The sequence below is a fragment of the Ptychodera flava genome (assembly GCF_041260155.1).
Source record: "Ptychodera flava strain L36383 chromosome 3 unlocalized genomic scaffold, AS_Pfla_20210202 Scaffold_25__1_contigs__length_14229661_pilon, whole genome shotgun sequence".
Classification (NCBI taxonomy): domain Eukaryota; kingdom Metazoa; phylum Hemichordata; class Enteropneusta; family Ptychoderidae; genus Ptychodera; species Ptychodera flava.
This window is the reverse complement of record NW_027248279.1, coordinates 6,675,861-6,693,677: the sequence shown is the minus strand read 5'-3', so window position 1 is coordinate 6,693,677 and position 17,817 is coordinate 6,675,861. Positions and strand designations below refer to the sequence as shown.

Below are 17,817 nucleotides of genomic sequence, written 5' to 3'. Positions count from 1 at the left end.
ATCGCCGATATCGCTTTTTATTGAATTACAACAGTTATGACAAGAGACCATCGACCAATCACAGTGAGCATAGGATAATTATGTCGATTTGTTTGACAAACTTAATCATGCTTGAGTCGACGGTAATCATTGGGCGTTGATGGAAGCCATTTTACGCCAAACATCACACAACGGTCGCGTGCCTCGATTTGATTATGCAAATGAGATTAACACTCAACGGACAATACAACACAGACACACAGACAAAGTACAATGACGTCGCAGTGGAAGCGAGAGCTTTGGTAATTTTCAAATATTCTGAAACTTTCGATATAAGGTTGTCTCCCTGCTGAAGAACATATAGGCAAAATGCTTTATTTGTGCAAACTTGATGCAATATTCTAAAAGAGATGATTCCGACGTAAATTGTTGCTATTCGATCATAGAACTGCCAAACAGAATCTTTCCTAGACAACATGTCAAATTTACGTTTATAATTCCGAGTCTCATGGTTCCCTCCAGATAATTTCAGAACACTTAAGTATCCGGGTTTTATTTGCATCAAGGCAAGTCAGTTATGAAGGAAATGTCGGCATAAAGACGATCTGATTTGTTTCAAATTTCAATAGTTTCTCTAATCTATCATTCCATTCTTTTTTGTTGAAAACAGTAATGCTTTTGTTGTCGCTTGAATACACTCTAACTAATAAGAGGACCTAGCAGCTGGAATTCACTTTTTAAAAACCTCTATCTTTGCAGCGCTGACCTAATACACAAAAGCTGAAGAAATTCCGCGGCTGCGCGTGCACGGGCATCGGTTATGTAGTTGGCCGCCCTCTGGCGGTGAAGTCAAAATAAACAAACAAACGCAAGTTGTACAGAGATAAACGGTGGCGCTGTGCGCTGAAATTTGTGACCGTTCTCAGATTGATACTGACACTCGTACGTTTCACGCCACGACGTATTTCAAGGGTACTTGATTTTTTAAATCTTTAATCTTGCAGATAGATTTCAAATCTTGGGTTTTAGAAACAGACAGGGCTTGTCCATTTTTGAAGTAAACTTTTTTAAATTCAAAGAAAGTTTACCACATATCAACCTCATTTTAACCTGTCAATGACTGACAATCTACCTTATTAATACTGAACGGAAATGTTTTAATGTTTGAATCAAACATCCAACAACCAGACTTTTTCAGTATTTTGTCTCTGTTTTATTTGTAAACAAGTTGAACAAAGTATCAAACATGACGTCAGAGTAAGCGCTAAGGCTGCGTTCACAAGTAATGGTGGAGGGGATGGGCAGGTGGAGGAATCGCGATTGAATTCTTTGTTTTTAGATCCCCCTCAATGCCCTCAAAAAATTTCAAATCCCACGCTATATGATCAAATTTTTTAAGTCCCCCACCCAAACTATCACATAGCTGCATATTTATAAGCGATGTACGCGCAGAAAAAATAAACTTATATTGCGCAGTTCTACTCGCAGATGTTCGACGTTACCTTTTTGACGCACACAGTAGTGGTTATAGAAATGTTGTCAGCAGTTTGTAAGCCACATTCCAAGGGAACTTTTTAAATTGAAACGTTTTTAAATGCATCGATAGAATTTTTTGAATCCGCTGAAGAACACCCAAAATGACCGTCGTGAGAGAGTATGCACATTGTGAATTCTTGCCTGCATTTTGCCAAATAGTGAAAAACTGAGCATGGCGACCTACCGAATAATATTTTACAGACATATGTGACCTCGATCCTACTTAAAAAGTTTTACAAAATTGACAATACTGTAAGGCTGAAATATTCCATCAAATAAAACTATTAATACCCGAAATTTTGGGTGTAATAATTGCAAATTTGGTGAAAAAGAATTTCATTTATTCACATATTTTTTCATTTAAATTAGAATCTTTGTTGTTCAAAATTTTACTTTTGTGTTATTGCGAGATGAGAATGTGAACATGTCATTCAGTGCGTGAACTTGAAATGAACGGTTTATGTATTGATAAATGTGCAGCCAGAATGGGTTACTTTGTCACCAAAAATCCCTAAACATGGGTCAATTTTTCATCGTAACCTAAGCACAAATCGATTACAAAGCAAATGTCCCGTACTTTAGGAAAATCTTCATATGGAAATTCTCCAAATTTGTCAAGCGAATCCCTAACAATGGGTTCATGTTTTCGACTTGAACGGCACACCCCGTATTAAAATATCAGAGTACCGCTCCCACACAGATACCCTGGAGCTGTAGTCTGTGAAATAAGAAACTGTTCATAATCGAAGACATCGTAAATTACAGTCATCGTTGCTAAATCATGTTTTTAGTCAAATTGTTACCGGCTTTCGGACAAATGCACCTGCCCCTGAGTCCGAATAAAAGCGTTCCGTTTATGACAGCTATGTTACGCTTTCTGCTGAGTTTGAGAAATCGTAACAGAGATGTTTTATTGTTTATTCAAACATGTTTTTTCTTACGCATATGAGTACAATTTAAGGGGAAAGCAATAGCTGTTCGTTACTGTTCCTCCTTGCCTGTCCGCCTCATTGAGGCATTCGAGGATATTTCATCGCAACCCGCTGCGGGTGGGGTGGACGCTACCCAACTTTTGCCCGCCTGCCAACTCGTTTGCCGCCCTCTGATAGGGACACAAATTGTATGTCAAGAAATTGCTTATATTAGCTTTTTTCACAATCAGCACAGTCACCTGTGTTCTATTCTGCTATGCGCCTTGATAGACGTGTGTACTTATGCCTGAGAAGAAGATATGTACACACGTCTGTTGGGGCGCAAAGACGCAGTGCGGAATAGACCACAGGTGACATTGCAATCAGCGTTATTGACAATCCCTGTGTACGGATGGTCGGTTTTCTGCGGGATAGACGCCTACTCATATTAAAGCTTTGTGTATATCAATAAGACGACATGACACCTGTCGTGTACGGTTCTTTGCAAAGTTTGTCCCACCACAGTCCCGCCACTCTGAGTGAAGGGACTGTGGTGGCATACACGACTGAATGCTCAACCTATGCCTAGCCGTGTCTTTGTAAGTTTAAGTATTTTTGCCAAGAAGCCTGGACCAAAATAGCCTTTAAATATGTCGAGCTTATTGTACACTGTACCGATCTAATTTCATGTATCTTCTACCGAGGCTGCATTCACTGGCAAATACTATTACCGTAAGCTTAGGGGTGCCGGAGAAATTCAGTGGGGATTTGGAATTCTAGATCTCGGGGATAGAAGAGGGAACATGAAGGGTTTGCTCTCGGAATGAGGGGATCTTAAAAGTTTGGTCCCTTTTTTTTACATTTCCAGATTTAAAGGGATACAGTCGTGGGAACTGCGCTCAAAGGTCGTGTGGCGCCCATACGACCAATGTAAACACTGTATCCAAGGTACGATGGTGATTGATTAAAGTTAAAACATGTCTGTCATAATCTACATCGTATAATTTAAATGTTGCAACTATGATGATGAGGTATATCTAGATATAATGCACGAAACACGTTGTTTGTAAACAAGGAACTCGCACAGGCGCAGTTCCGACGACCGCTTCCCTTTAATATAGTTTGGTAGGTGATACAATGAAAAGCATGCTGAAACCATAGACCCCAGAGAAACTCTACAATCTATGCTGAAAAACACAATACTCAGTTATCAACAAACCCTGGACATGTAAACACTATTGTTGATAACTGATTTAGATTCCAGACTGAAAGTCACATGTCAATGATACAATGCACAGTACATACACAGGCTGTGTTGGCAAGCTGATTACTGAACAGTTCAATAAGCCATAGCTTGTTCTTTTTGGCCTGAAGCTGTGTGGTCGGAGAGAAATTTGGTGTCTTCATGGACTTGGCACTTTATGACTGTGAAACACATCCCAAGAAAGTTTCTTCAAATTCTTCGTTCTTTGCCAAGGATAAAAGTGTCAAAAACACTGGCTAAAATCGCTTCCATTTAGCTGGCAGTGCTTTTTTTTTCACGGAATTATTTCAATAAGTATCTGTCAAATGTCTAGCTTGGTATCATGAAACTTCTGATTGTAAAAATAATGTAATATTCGATTCAGTTATCAGAAAATCTATCAGTTTTAGGCTTTTAATGAAAATCGAACTTTTAAGGTTTGATTGTAAGAATGAAATGATGTAAAATTTAGGATAGTACACAGAAGGTACACCTACTATCTAATCGGGCTACACTCGTCAAAGTTACCTACTTAATCACTAATTTCATAAAAGTGCACACACCTCTAATAAGAAGGAAGTGTAAATTCGAGATTTAGTCCGATTCTTAATAATACAGCAACGACTACGTGCATGTACGTGTAAGGTTAAAGTGCAGACAAACATTAAAATTGTCTACCACTTCCCTCACTCACTCAGATGTATAAACTCACATAAATGATAAGACCGATAACTTAGTTTGTATTTCCTCCTAGGATATCTAAATCACAAGATATTTGTGAAAGACATTAAAGAAGGAGAATGGCTGCTAAAATTCTTGCATCCATTTCTAAGCTGACCAAAAGTTACTATCACATGGCAAGTCAACGACAGTTTTGTGGCAAGACCCTTGGTCAACTGTTTGATTTAACCAGCGACAGACATCCAGATAGGGAAGCAATAACTGACTATTCACAACACGGAGAAATAAGAAGAGTAACCTTTAAATTGAAATTTCAGATCGATGGATTCGCCAAAGGACTGATACAGCTCAGTCTTCAGAAAGGTGAAAAGTGGGAATACTTACCAGCAAAAGATATGAATTCGTCGTGGCTTACTTAGGTGCTGTTAAAACTGGCCTTGTAGCTGCTCGACTTCGTCCATTCTCAAAGGTGGACCAGCTAACACGACAAGTAAACGATACTGGCTGTGCAGCAATGATCTTTGATAACAGTTTTCAAGCAGTCATCAAAAAATTGCTCCTGGTGTAGGAGAATCCAACATTCCATCTTGCTTGCAACACCTTCCAAGTATTCGATTTTCCATCAACATTGATTCTGGAGAGAGTAAAGGCGCCTGCTTTGCTATGAACGAAGTCATACGCATGCGCGAAGGGGGAGGAAATTCTCAACTCGTTATTGTGGGAAATGAAATTCAGCCAGAAGATCCTTGTGTCATCTATTTCACATCAGGTATTACCGGATCACAGAAGGCCGTAGTTCACTCTCATACAGCTATCGTCGAAAGTTTCATCTCTGCTTCAAAAATTCACTCAGAGAGCAACGATGGATTAGCTGGTTGCCATCACATCTTTGAGAATATATTTTCTGTGGTATTTGAAACTCTCCTTGCTCCAATGGTGAAAGATGGCGACAGACGTGTCCTTACACCTAGTCAGCTGACGTTAAAACACTTCTTATATCTTGGAGATTGAGCGTTGTACATCTACTATTCTTTATCCAGCCCGTGCGTTTCAGATAGCCAACCTGCCAGATACATATGACCTGCCATCGATGAGATTAGTATTCATTGGAGGAAATATTTTACAACAACCTACACTCGACAAACTGATGAAGATCCTGACTCCAAACGTACGAAACACTTACGGGATGACAGAAGCATTTCTGGTCACATCTCATCGTGTCGACGACTCAATCGATGAAAGAATCCGGACTGTTAGTCGGCCAATAGCGCACTCTGAAGTAAAGATAATCGACGAAAATCTCCGTATACTTCCTATCAACAATAAAGGGGAAATATGCGTCCGTGGTCCAACTGTATTTCGGTGTTACCATGGCGGTGAAGACAAGACATCTGCTGTAAAAACTCAGAGTGGATGGTTTATGACTGGAGATGTTGGAATCATGTTTGATGACGGAAGAATTCAGCACCTTGGGAGGAAAGATGATTGTATACGTATGGCAAGGAATGCTTTGAAAATCTATCCTATAGAAATAGAGAGACACCGGATCGGTCACTCCAATGTAAGAATGTGTCAGGTAGTGGCTATTACAGATGAGCAATTTATCAATGAGGTTTGTCTGTGTCTTGTACTGCGTCCTGGTGTAAAAACCAACTGAAGAAGAAATACTTGAAATATTGAAGGAAAAGCTCGACCACGACTATTTTCCGAAATACGTCCTTTTCTTTGATAATTTCCCTCACGGAATCAATGGAAAAATCGACCACAGACAACTGACAAAGATGGCTGTTAACAGATTGAAGAAATTGATAAATCATTGTCGGTGTGTGTGACATTCTGTGAAATGCTGTGGTTTTAAAGCTAGACCCTACACTGCTTCTTGTTCGCAAGCCTCAACGAACGAAGTTGATACTACTTTATAGACACTCTTTACCCTAAGGCAAGGGTAAACATCGTCATACATAGAGACTTCAAAGAAGCAATACAATGATACCGTTATTTTAATTCAACTGGAAATTATTGACTATCATCCAATAAAATGAAAGATAGAAGTAGACAGTCATATAAATGTTGGTTACCGGAAGCTTTATTTTACCAATATTAGAATTGAATATTAGAAGAGGAGAATTGTTTAAAAATGTGTAGCCGATACTGAATAGAAAGAATGTCCGATGTTAATGTCAACACGTCATAATCATGATCAACGATACTTATGCGAAATACCAACGATCAAGTGTTGCATTTCGGCTTCGTAAATTGATCAGCTCTATTTCCTGATTGTCATTTCAACGGTTGTTAGTCGGTATAGATCTTTTAAAAGACACTATTCTGTCAGAAGCATCCAAAGCAGATACTAAGATCGAGACAGACAACTTAAAAATTAAATGTATCGATAACATTGTTCATATCGCTCATTTGTGCAGTTTGTGTCAACATGCAAAAACCTAAGAATATGACAACTATACAAGTTCAGCTGATGTATACAATACAGTAAATCACGGGGAAATTCTGTAGGTTGACATTATCCTGGGGATTAGTTTGAATTAAAGGTTGGTGAAATGTGCCTTTCCCTCATCGAAGTAATACAATATTATCCAACTGACCGTAGAGGGCATCATACAATGGATATCAGTTTTATCTATACTGAACTTCGAGAATTGATAATTAAATGATACACAAAAGCGATAATATGCGGTATGCGGTGGTCGTCACACCCCACGAGCGTACTGTGTACCCTCTAAAGACTCACCACTTTTATTTACACAATTCCCCCCTTACAACGCATTGTCTAAAGGCAACAGACTAAACAGGATCTGTAAAACTGCATTTACAAGATTTAGAGAATATACACATAAAAAATACTTGTGTTGACATCGTGGAGTTTCGACCGAGACTGAATACAAAAGACCTTTACACCAATATATACGCATTCAACACCTGGTGACACAAGCGTCAATCAAAGGAATTCTCTTATGTAACGAATAGATAGTAATTATATGCTAATCTTCGAAACGCATATAATTATTCAATCTATACTGAACTTCGAGAATTGATAATTAAATGATACACAAAAGCGATAATATGCGGTATGCGGTGGTCGTCACACCCCACGAGAGTGAAAAAGCTAGGCTAGTAGTTATGCTGCATTGCACGGGTACGAAATATCTCCATCGATGAACAACTAATCGTCTATCTGGACTCAATGAATAAAAAATATGACGCAATAAATAGAGGCCGAAGACGAGGAGACTGTAACAGCGAAAGACTTGTAAACAGGTTGAAAAAAATACTGAGAGTAAAATACAAAGCAACATACTCAAAACAGGAAGTATGAAAAAGCCTAAATGCACATAGCCGCTCAGGAAAAACCAGAGATAAAAAACCTACATGGAAAATAGGAAAAAACCTCTGGAAACCTGAACCCGATTGCATGCTAGATGTGCCAATGGGTCGGGATTTCTTATTATCGAAACAAAAACTGATTGAAAATAAATACAGAAACGAAGTGAAAAACAACTGGTTCAAATAAACAGAATTGCACAGAGTTAGTGGCACTGCTGGACTTATGGCAAAACTACAAATTAATATTTATAAACAAATGTGAACCGCCGAAAATCTGTTAATCTTGCAGCTATTGGCTGACGACTCATACCTAGACAATTTTCGACATTTCTTTAACTGCAGAAAAAATAATTATTGTATTCTGACATTTACTCTTATTAATTCCATGTTGAGCAAGTCGACGATATCATGCAACTGTCTTTAGAGCTAGTGGATATCCCATCCGCCGTATATGGCTAAGCACCTGTCTCTCACAGTTATCAGCTGCTCCCTGCCCTGGAAAGCGTCTTTTAGAAACGTCGGCTTGGCCAATATGCGTCTGCAGCCCTCAAATGTAGATTGAAGAGGATGAACCAAACGATGTACCGTACAATAGACTGTTCCGGATAAAGTATGGAACCCTCTGATGTCGTTATAGACCACCATTTTCAATGATACTGCCAGTCTTGGCGATGGACTGCAATGTGGAAGATCGGTTCGGCAGGGAATACAGCATCCATAGTCATGCTCGTTGAATACCAATTTATCCAGTGGAGCCCTCCATTTCTGTACTTTGATACTGTGAACCTGCTTTCCATACTGACATCACATCTGAAAGGGTTTATGTAGATTACATAAGGCTGGGCCATCGAACTCTGTTCTTCATTGCTCCATCTGGAAAAAAAATAACGCAAAAAACGGCAAACTAGAAGATCCATCAACAAAAGTCACGAATGTGATGCCAATAGGCTACATGCAAGAACAAAACTATTTTTGCAAATAAACCACACCAGGTTTGCAAGCTAATATCCCGAAATCTCAGTCACCAAGGTATGCTGCCTCGCATCATTAAGTCATGAATTGCCTCAATGGAGGAGATCGCTGGCGAAAGCCATAATAACATATGATATTGACAAGCCCTGAATAAAGAACATGACCGAAAAGTCATTCACTCACGAATAGCCTCAATGGATGACATAATCGGCGAAAGAATATTGACAGTCTCTTTCTCATATTACTTTCAATTGAAATGTACGATGGGCCGAGGCCTTGTATTGAAATAAATAAAATCTGAAATCTGAAATAATCGGCGAAAGCAATTATTGACAGGCCCAGGAAATGGGTATGACCGACGAAAAGTCATTCACTCCATAATAGTCTCAATGAAAGACATAATTGGCGAAAGCCATAAACAAGCCCTGAAAATGGGCATGACAGAAAAGTCATTCACTCTCGAATAGCCTCAATGGATGACATAATCGGCGAAAGCAATTATTAACAGGCCCTGGAAACGGTTATGACCGACGAAAAGTCATTCACTCCAGAATAGTCTCAATGAAAGACATAATTGGCGAAAACCATAAACAACAGGCCATGAAAATGGGCATGACAGAAAAGTCATTCACTCTCGAAAGAGTCTAGATAACGTTAATGTAAATGCAATATCAAATTATATTCCAACAGCACTGCACAAATGGCAAACATCAAAACATGAAAGTCAGCAATCAAAAAACAGACTAGAAGGATGTCGCCTGGAAGATAATTACAACTCTACAACAACTATAAAGCCAAATTACCATTGTAGAAAACTAGCCTCTAACCATGGAGCGACCGAAAGGATGACACTGTCACCAGCATATTGAAAGTAAGACAATCTAAAATGGAAGGTGATGGTTCGTAAAAATCGTCGGGCACTGGCTGTGTGCTTCTTTGTGTGATGTACACGACACTTTAGGGTAGCAAAGAGACCTTTCACAAAATCTGCAAACCGCTTAAAATTGCAAACGGACATTCCAGAACAAACAATATGGCCTTATCGAAGAAAAATTAAGATGATGGATAGCTGACAATACAGGCTTGAACGGAGGACATGACAAGTTGTTTTCGTTCGTGCAATAATGCATCTACGGCTTCTGCGCCAGGATTCCCACACGCCGAAACCAAGCGAAAAATAAAGTACGACAGTAAATAACGAAAATATTAACAGCGACGCTCCAGAGAAGCAATTTTAACTGATTATCGAAAAACCAACATACTAGAATGTGATGCAGAAATGAGAGCAGGGAGCCTAAAAAAAAGGCAGCGCTTATAATTTACGAAAAGTCGAACTTTGCTTGACACCCCATAAAACTGAGAACACGCAAAAAAAAATACAGAGAAAAAGCAAAGCAAAACAAAACAAAACTGGTGACTCTACCCAGAGCAACTGGCAATGAAAAAGAAAATCAACATTTGTTCGCAAGTTCACGTACCGAACATTTAACAAGTGTTCAAAGATCTGCGTAAACGAAATTGATGATGCAGATTTCCTTTGAGGAATAGAAAATACCATGCTTGGCATAACATAATGAAACTTAATAAACATTCACCAACCAACCTGCTTGGAGTAAATCATTCCGTTGAATCAGACGCCGACGTTAGCGGAAACCAGTTCAGTTCAGTTCAGTTCAGTATACTAGGGATTGACTATCTTGCGATAATAACATCCCATGTCAGATCCTGTTAATGGTACGGAAGTATCTATCAATGTTGTTCTTGAAGCTATTTACATCCTTCGAAAGTACTACATAGTCCGGTAATGAGTTCCACTCATCAACAATGCGAAGGGAAAAGGAGTATTTACGGATATCCAGTCTACACAATTTCTTTTGTAGTTTCTCTACATGTCCTCTTGTAGTTTTAGACAAAGATCGCTCCATTATTATGTTGCAGTCATCTATATTATTCAAGATCTTGTACACTTCTATCATATCACCTCTCACACGGCGAGTTTCCAAGGTAGTTAATTCAAGTAAGGATAGTCTTTCAAAATAAGATTTGCCTCTACATTCTTGGATAGCCTTGGTAAAGCGAGCCTGAACTTTCTCCAATAAACATATATCCTTTTGTAACCAAGGAGACCACGCTTGAACAGCATACTCCAGGTGAGGCCTCACAAATTGCTTATAAAGCCTGAGCATGATATCTCTTGTGTGGGATGTGAATGATCTCTTAATCATACCAATTACACGATTTGCCTTTTTAACTGCCTCTGAACACTGACGACTGGGTTTTAAACTTCTGTGCACTATAACTCCAATATCCTTTTCTTCCTCAACTTCTTCCAGAAGCACATTGCCCATTTCATAATTCCATTTGGGATTATCACGTCCAACATGGATAACTTTGCACTTGTCAATGTTAAATTTCATCAACCATTTATTAGACCAGTCCACCAGATGATCCAAATCTCTCTGTAACATTACGTGATCATTAAAGCTTTGAATTTCTCTATAAACCTTTGTGTCATCGGCAAATTTCTTAAGACGAGCATGGATATTGTCATCGATATCGTTTATAAAAATGACGAACAGAACAGGCCCTAATACGGATCCTTGTGGTACACCACTAGTCACTGGTTTCCATGAAGAACATTTACCAAACGACCACTCTTTGCTGCCGATTACTTAGCCATTCCTGTATCCATCCTGAGATGTCTTCCATTATTCCATGTATATGCAGTTTATGAATCAACCTCTTATGTGGAACCTTATCAAACGCCTTGGCAAAATCTAAATAAATGATGTCAACTGGAGACCCTTTGTCAGCATACTCTGTTATGTCTTCGAGAAATTCAAGCAAGTTGGTCAGGCATGATTTACCAGATGCAAATCCATGTTGAGATGTGTTAATCAAGCGATGAACCTTCAAATGGCTAATAATACTGTCCCTCAGGCATGATTCCATAAGCTTGCACACAACTGATGTCAAACTCACAGGTCTGTAGTTACCTGGTACTGTTGTCTTCCCCTTTTAAATATCGGACATACATTAGCCATCTTCCAATCAGATGGTATGTGTCTTTCCTTCAAAGATCTACTAAATAGTATCGACAGCGGAAAAGATAATTGTCCCTTACACTCGATCAGTATTCTATTTGTTATTTGGTCTGGACCTGCAGCTTTGTTAGCATCCAAGTTTCCAATCTTTGTCTTTATCATGCTCTCTTCAAATACTATGGTTGACAGTGTTCCTGAGCTACATCTATCTTGCACATTAACATTTGCTGGAGGTGGTGGGTCTCTTTCACATGTGAACACAGATGAGAAGAAATCATTTAGCACTTCTGCTTTCCCAATGCTTGAAGAAATCACTTCTCCATTTTCCTTTGTTAAGGGTCCAATGGTTTCCTTTGTCTTTTGCTTTGTAGGCACATATGAATAAAATAGCCTGGGATTCTCCTTAACTTTAGACACCAACCTCTGTTCAAATGCGAGCTTTGCTCTTTCACTGTTCTTGTAGTTACATTCCTATGCATCTTGTATTTCTCAAAGTCATTACAATCACCAGAGACACAAAACTTTTTCCATAATTTATGTTTCTTCCTTATCACATGCAGTACATCCCTTGATAGCCATTTTGGTCTGTTATGTGTTGGTCTTCTCTTTAATGGTATGTGCTTACCCGCTGCTTCCATCACCTTTTCTTTGAAAAATTTCCAGCAGTCTGATAATGGAATGTCCATGTTAGCTAAATATCTCCAATCCACCATCTGCATATCTTTGCGCATCTGATCAAAGTCTGCTTTATCTATATCTTGCATATAATCACACTCCTTAGTTATACTTGACTCGATGAGAACATCAAATTCGATCATCACATGGTCACTACTGCCAAGATGCCCTATCTGTAAACACTGATCAATCATTCCAGGTTCTGAAGAGAATAATAAATCAAGGCAGTTTGGTCCCCTCCTTGGAAAATCAACATGTTGAGTTAAGCAGCAGTCCTGTATGCAATCCAGAAATGCTTCTCCCTGTTGTCCACTACTCATTTGAGACCATTCAATATCTGGGTAATTAAAGTCTCCAACCATTACCATGTGATTTCGAGACATCTGAGTCACCATATCCAACAGCCGTTTGTTGTTTTCTTTATCACTACTCGGTGGCCTATACACTGTACCAAATACAAGTTGAGTTGATGAGGAAGGTAGTTGTATTGTAAACCACACTGAATTTGTGAATGAAGAAATGTCCGGAGAATTTATTTCAATGGCATCAATACCGGTCTTCACATAGACTAAGACTCCACCACCTCTTCCTCCCTGAGTATTCTTTCTATCCTGTCTGAACAGTGCAGCATAGCCTGGGATAGTCAATTCTGAGTTCTGGATACCATCATGAGTCCATGACTCTGTAATTGCGATAATGTCATACTTCTTAATTTCCAAAATTGCCTCAAGCTCGCTCCTCTTATTCATAATACTCTGTGCATTTGTAAACATGCATGACACTTTATTTTCGTTGCTGTCCTCTGTTGTGACCGACGATTTTCTCTTACACTTGTGTAGTATAGCTTTAACAGAAACAGTAGTCTTACTACCATGCACTGTGTCCATGTTGCTTGTTCTAACTCCAAGTGGATACATTGGTGTTTGCTCAATGTTCTGACTGTCTTCTGTAATTTCACCATTTTCTGCATCTTTCCCATTTCTTGTTTCTAAAGTCTCAATATTATGCCCATTGCCGTTTTCTTCAGATATCTTATTTACAGTTCTAATATCCTTAGAGCTATTTACAAACTTGTTAGTCACACTATTTACATCTTGAGTGTTGTACTTGACTGTTACTTTTTTGCTTGAGAGGAAGTTACAATCATCCCTCTATATATTCTCAAGTTTGTTTCTCCTGCTTCTCTTCTTCTTTTCAGCTCAGCCCTCAGATGTTTATCCAGTTCTTGCTCATGCTTGGTTAGATCAGGTGTAATAAATATTTTCTGGAATTCTACGTTGACACTGTCTTTCAGTTTACTGGATTTCTGAAGAACCCTATAACGTGCTTGTCTGTCCTGGAATTGTACTCGCATAGGTCTATCGTAGTTACTGCCCTGTTGTGTTCCAAGCCTCTGAATCTCGAAACTACCTGGTGCTACACCAATATCCTTGAAAATATCTCCAACAATGTCTCTGTCGCTTTTAGCTGAACCTTCCTTGCAATTCCTTATTATTAGATTGCTTCTTCTTCTCTCTTTATCAAATTCCTCTTTCACACTGTTGGACATTACTTCTCTCATGTCTGACAAATTAGACTTCATCTCTTCATATTTAATCTGGACTTGACTGACAGCACTATTCAAATCTTTCATCTCATCTTGCATATCACTCTGCTATTTTTCTATCTTTGTAATTTTCGCTAACATATTTACTGCACAAGTGTTGCACTTCATAAAATACGAATGAATGGGACTCGTGTCTTCATTAGCATTGTCACAAAGAAAATTATAGACTTCGCGCGCCACACTTTCACAACCAATATGATGCCAAAATTGACAAATTCCACTCTCCAGTGCAGCATCAGTATCTTTGACTCTTTTTGACATGTAGCACACACACAACTTGCACCTTCTTTCTACTTCGCCGGCTTGGATTTCATCGACGCACTTCCTCGCCTCGTGACAATAGCCGACGCCATATTGGATTCTTCGACGATAATTAGTTTCTCTCTCAGGACCACAGTACTCTACCTGCTGCTAGCTTAGACACCAACACTTGACTACGAGCAATCACCTTGCAAAATCACGGCAGTTTCCTCACTGGAAACTCAAAACTCAGCCGTCAATACACAAACTATATGCCTTACAACAGGAGCACTCAGAGAACACGTCCGTACCACATGAAGCGCCCTCACAAACAACAGGATTCATGGTCAGAAAAACCATCATCTAAGCCACAGATTGTGGAGAGACTGTCTCAACAGACGATTTAAGCATACAACATGACAGTGGACGCAAACGTAATGTTTGACAAATGCTTACAACTTCGGAGAAACAATAACAAGCTGTGCTGACAGTAAAGCAAACTGAATAAATTAAATATAAAGTAATTGTACTAAGCTTATTCTTCAAAAACCCAAGCAAATCCTACAAATTCATACACAACAAATCCCAAGCAAATCCCACAATTTTACAATGCAAATACCAAGAAATTCCCTCAAATATTTACAGTAAAAATCTCATAAAGTTACAGCGCTTGTAAAAACGTCAACGTCCATGGAATTCCCAATCACATGTAGGCTAACAAAGAAGAGTTACCGCTCAACATTTGAGTTAGTCCTGTGATCTTCACAACGGAAATCTTTCTTTTCTGAATATTTATTGATATGCCCCGAGGTCCGCTAAACCAATCTTACCTTTTTTCTTCCCCTCTGCAATAGAGCCCATACAGAAAGGAAGAGACGAATTCTGGGATTGCAACGGTTTTCAAGCAATATTACAAAATACCCCTGTTCACAAAACATATGCTTCCTGCATGAAAAGCAATTACTTCAAGAAATAGGTGGAGGAGAATGGAGATGGCATGGGAGAATGAATGAAAGGCAAGCTGAAGCTAAATGACAAATACCTTTAACATATGGCAGACAATGGCTTTTTTAAAATTTCAATGACCAACGCAAAGTGCCCACTACAGACATGCCTAAAAACTGCTTCACTCAGGTCTACTAGGACAATGACGAGAGTCAAAGACAAAATTAAGTTTTGATACTACACAGGATTAGATGGATGAGTAGCGAGTTGATTGGGCAGAAAGTTTGATGCACTGGTCGTTGCCTGCTTAGAAGAGATTGGAAAAGTATCTGTTCTGCAAATACCACCGTCCGCAACGAAACCGTGAGTCGATCCGAAGGTGGAAGCTGAAGTACTGGACGAAATATGGTCGCAGGTTGCCCGTAAGGTTTAAGAAACTTTTTGACGTTTTTGAAACAAGCTGCTCATGAGAAAAACCTATTGGAATGGGACTTAGATTCATCTTCTTAATTTTCTGTTCTCCTCTCCTCCGGAGCGTTGCATTCATTTCTCGACAACGGTTTCATACGCTAATTCGCCAGAAATCTACTCGTAGACGGTCCCCAAGCCGAATTCGCTCGTCTGCTAATTTAGATAATTTCATGCGATAAGTAACGAGACAAATACCTTACTTCAGGGACTTCTTTGCTTTTTTGTGTGCCCCTTTGGAGACTGCATACAAAGAGACTTCCAGGTGATCAAATACTCTCCCTTCGTGCTCAAACTGCTGTCTGTTGCATGGTTTAAGGAACTTCGTAACTGTCAGTACACCCTTCTTGGCAGCGTCATAATGGTTTCTGAATTGTTCTAACTGGTCGTCCTCTTGAATTGTGCGAGGTAGCTTCAACTGTCGAGATGGGGCAATAATTGCAAATAATGATGCTACGCCAGGTGGCGTTGAAGTCAGCTCCTTAGTATCTCTGCAGTGTTGACTGTTGTGTGGACATCGTGGAGTTTCGACCCGAGACTGAAGACAAAAGACCTTTACACCAATATATACGCATTCAACACCTGGTGACACAAGCGTCAATCAAAGGAATTCTCTTATGTAACGAATAGATAGTAATTATATGCTAATCTTCGAAACGCATATAATTATTCATTATTTCAAGGGCTGCCTCAAAGAGAGGCTTCAATAAGTCGATGGATTCGTGACGTATTGACTGCATCAGGCGTTGAATCAACAAGCTAATTTTGAAACTGTCAATATGAGAGCAGTTGTCACTTTTTTGGCCAAACAGAAATTTGTTCCTATTGAATACATTCTGGTATCATCATCAACATTAAAAAATACCACAAACCAATAGTTGTGGATATTGTTGATTTTGCCAACAATGTTATGGAAGTTTAGATTGAATAAAATCTTTGTTGTTGAGAGTAATAGAGTATGATACTCTCATATGTCTGTTGTGCTGGCAATTATTTTCGTTCTGTGTAATTTTGACAATACACATACCATCTTGCATCATTCAAACATTGTTTCATTCACACATCTTTTGCTTTGGAATATCATGTCACGTGATTCCTTGAGTGTGACGATGTAATAGAATCCCCCAATTCAACGAGACTTGCCTGTTGAAGTTTTACAAGGATTCCATGTAGTCATCATAACACGAAATGGATCACATGCCCTCCCTATCCAACCATCATAGTGTGTTTTCTTGTTGACGTGTTCATTTCACCTTCAAAGTGTGAAGCTACACATGCGCAGTGCTATGTCATGTGATTCCTTTCATGTTATGTTGACTGCATAAAATCCAACAAAACATCAACTTACAGGTCAGCATTGGTTTTCCACGAATCCCACCAACCTTTAATGAACTCACGTAAATTGATAAAGGAGGGGCGAATCACTGGGTAAAGTTGCGTATTCAACCCGTAAACGTAGATACATAGACATAACATTAAAGGGACCATGAAGTCGTCATTCACACAAGCGATGGGATCGCTCTCAGTGGCCCAAGGACGCGATATATTCATTTCTGTGATAATTTATTGCGTGCGTTACGTTGATAAAAGACGAAGAAAAGTGTGCAAATAGCATTTTCTGAAAGTTTACGAGTTGACCTTTCTCAACTTCGAAATATTGCCCGACGTTTGGGTAAGAATTCGAATAAATTATTTGACAAGCATCCCGATAGTTGGTATTTGACTGTGAGCTTAATTGTTTTGAGGCGAACCTTTTCACTTTTTCACTTGTCCGTTATCATGACTTTAATGGTGAATAAGGTCTACTGGATATCCACCCAGCTGTGCAGTAAACTACCACCAGCCGTTTATCTGTACTATTAATATTTCATAAATATTAGCGACTTCATTATTTTGGAATTTATTAGGGAAAGATTTTGAAGAGCATTTGAGTCGTTATGGAGTTACATCCAGTTAAGCATTTGCAAGGGTCCATAAGATTGTTACAGAGATTAAACAATCACATTGTGTTCACTGATAAAACATCAAGATGAAAATGATATGGACCATCCATGATATGGACCGTCCATGATATGGACCATCCATGATATGGACCATCCATGATCATCTAAACAGAAAGAGTGACGAGCCGTGATTAAGTCAAAACAGCGGACAGGAAGAAAATCATATGCGAGA

At 39.1% G+C, this 17,817-nt stretch overlaps 1 long non-coding RNA gene across 1 annotated transcript; it reads right to left on the bottom strand.

Moving 5' to 3' along the window:
* Positions 1–8,505: 8,505 nt before the first annotated feature.
* Positions 8,506–16,166, bottom strand: LOC139125309 (uncharacterized). The gene is made up of 2 exons (XR_011550190.1): positions 15,841–16,166; positions 8,506–8,565 (listed from the first exon to the last, which is right to left on the bottom strand). It is a non-coding gene; the product is annotated as an uncharacterized lncRNA (long non-coding RNA).
* Positions 16,167–17,817: the final 1,651 nt, after the last annotated feature.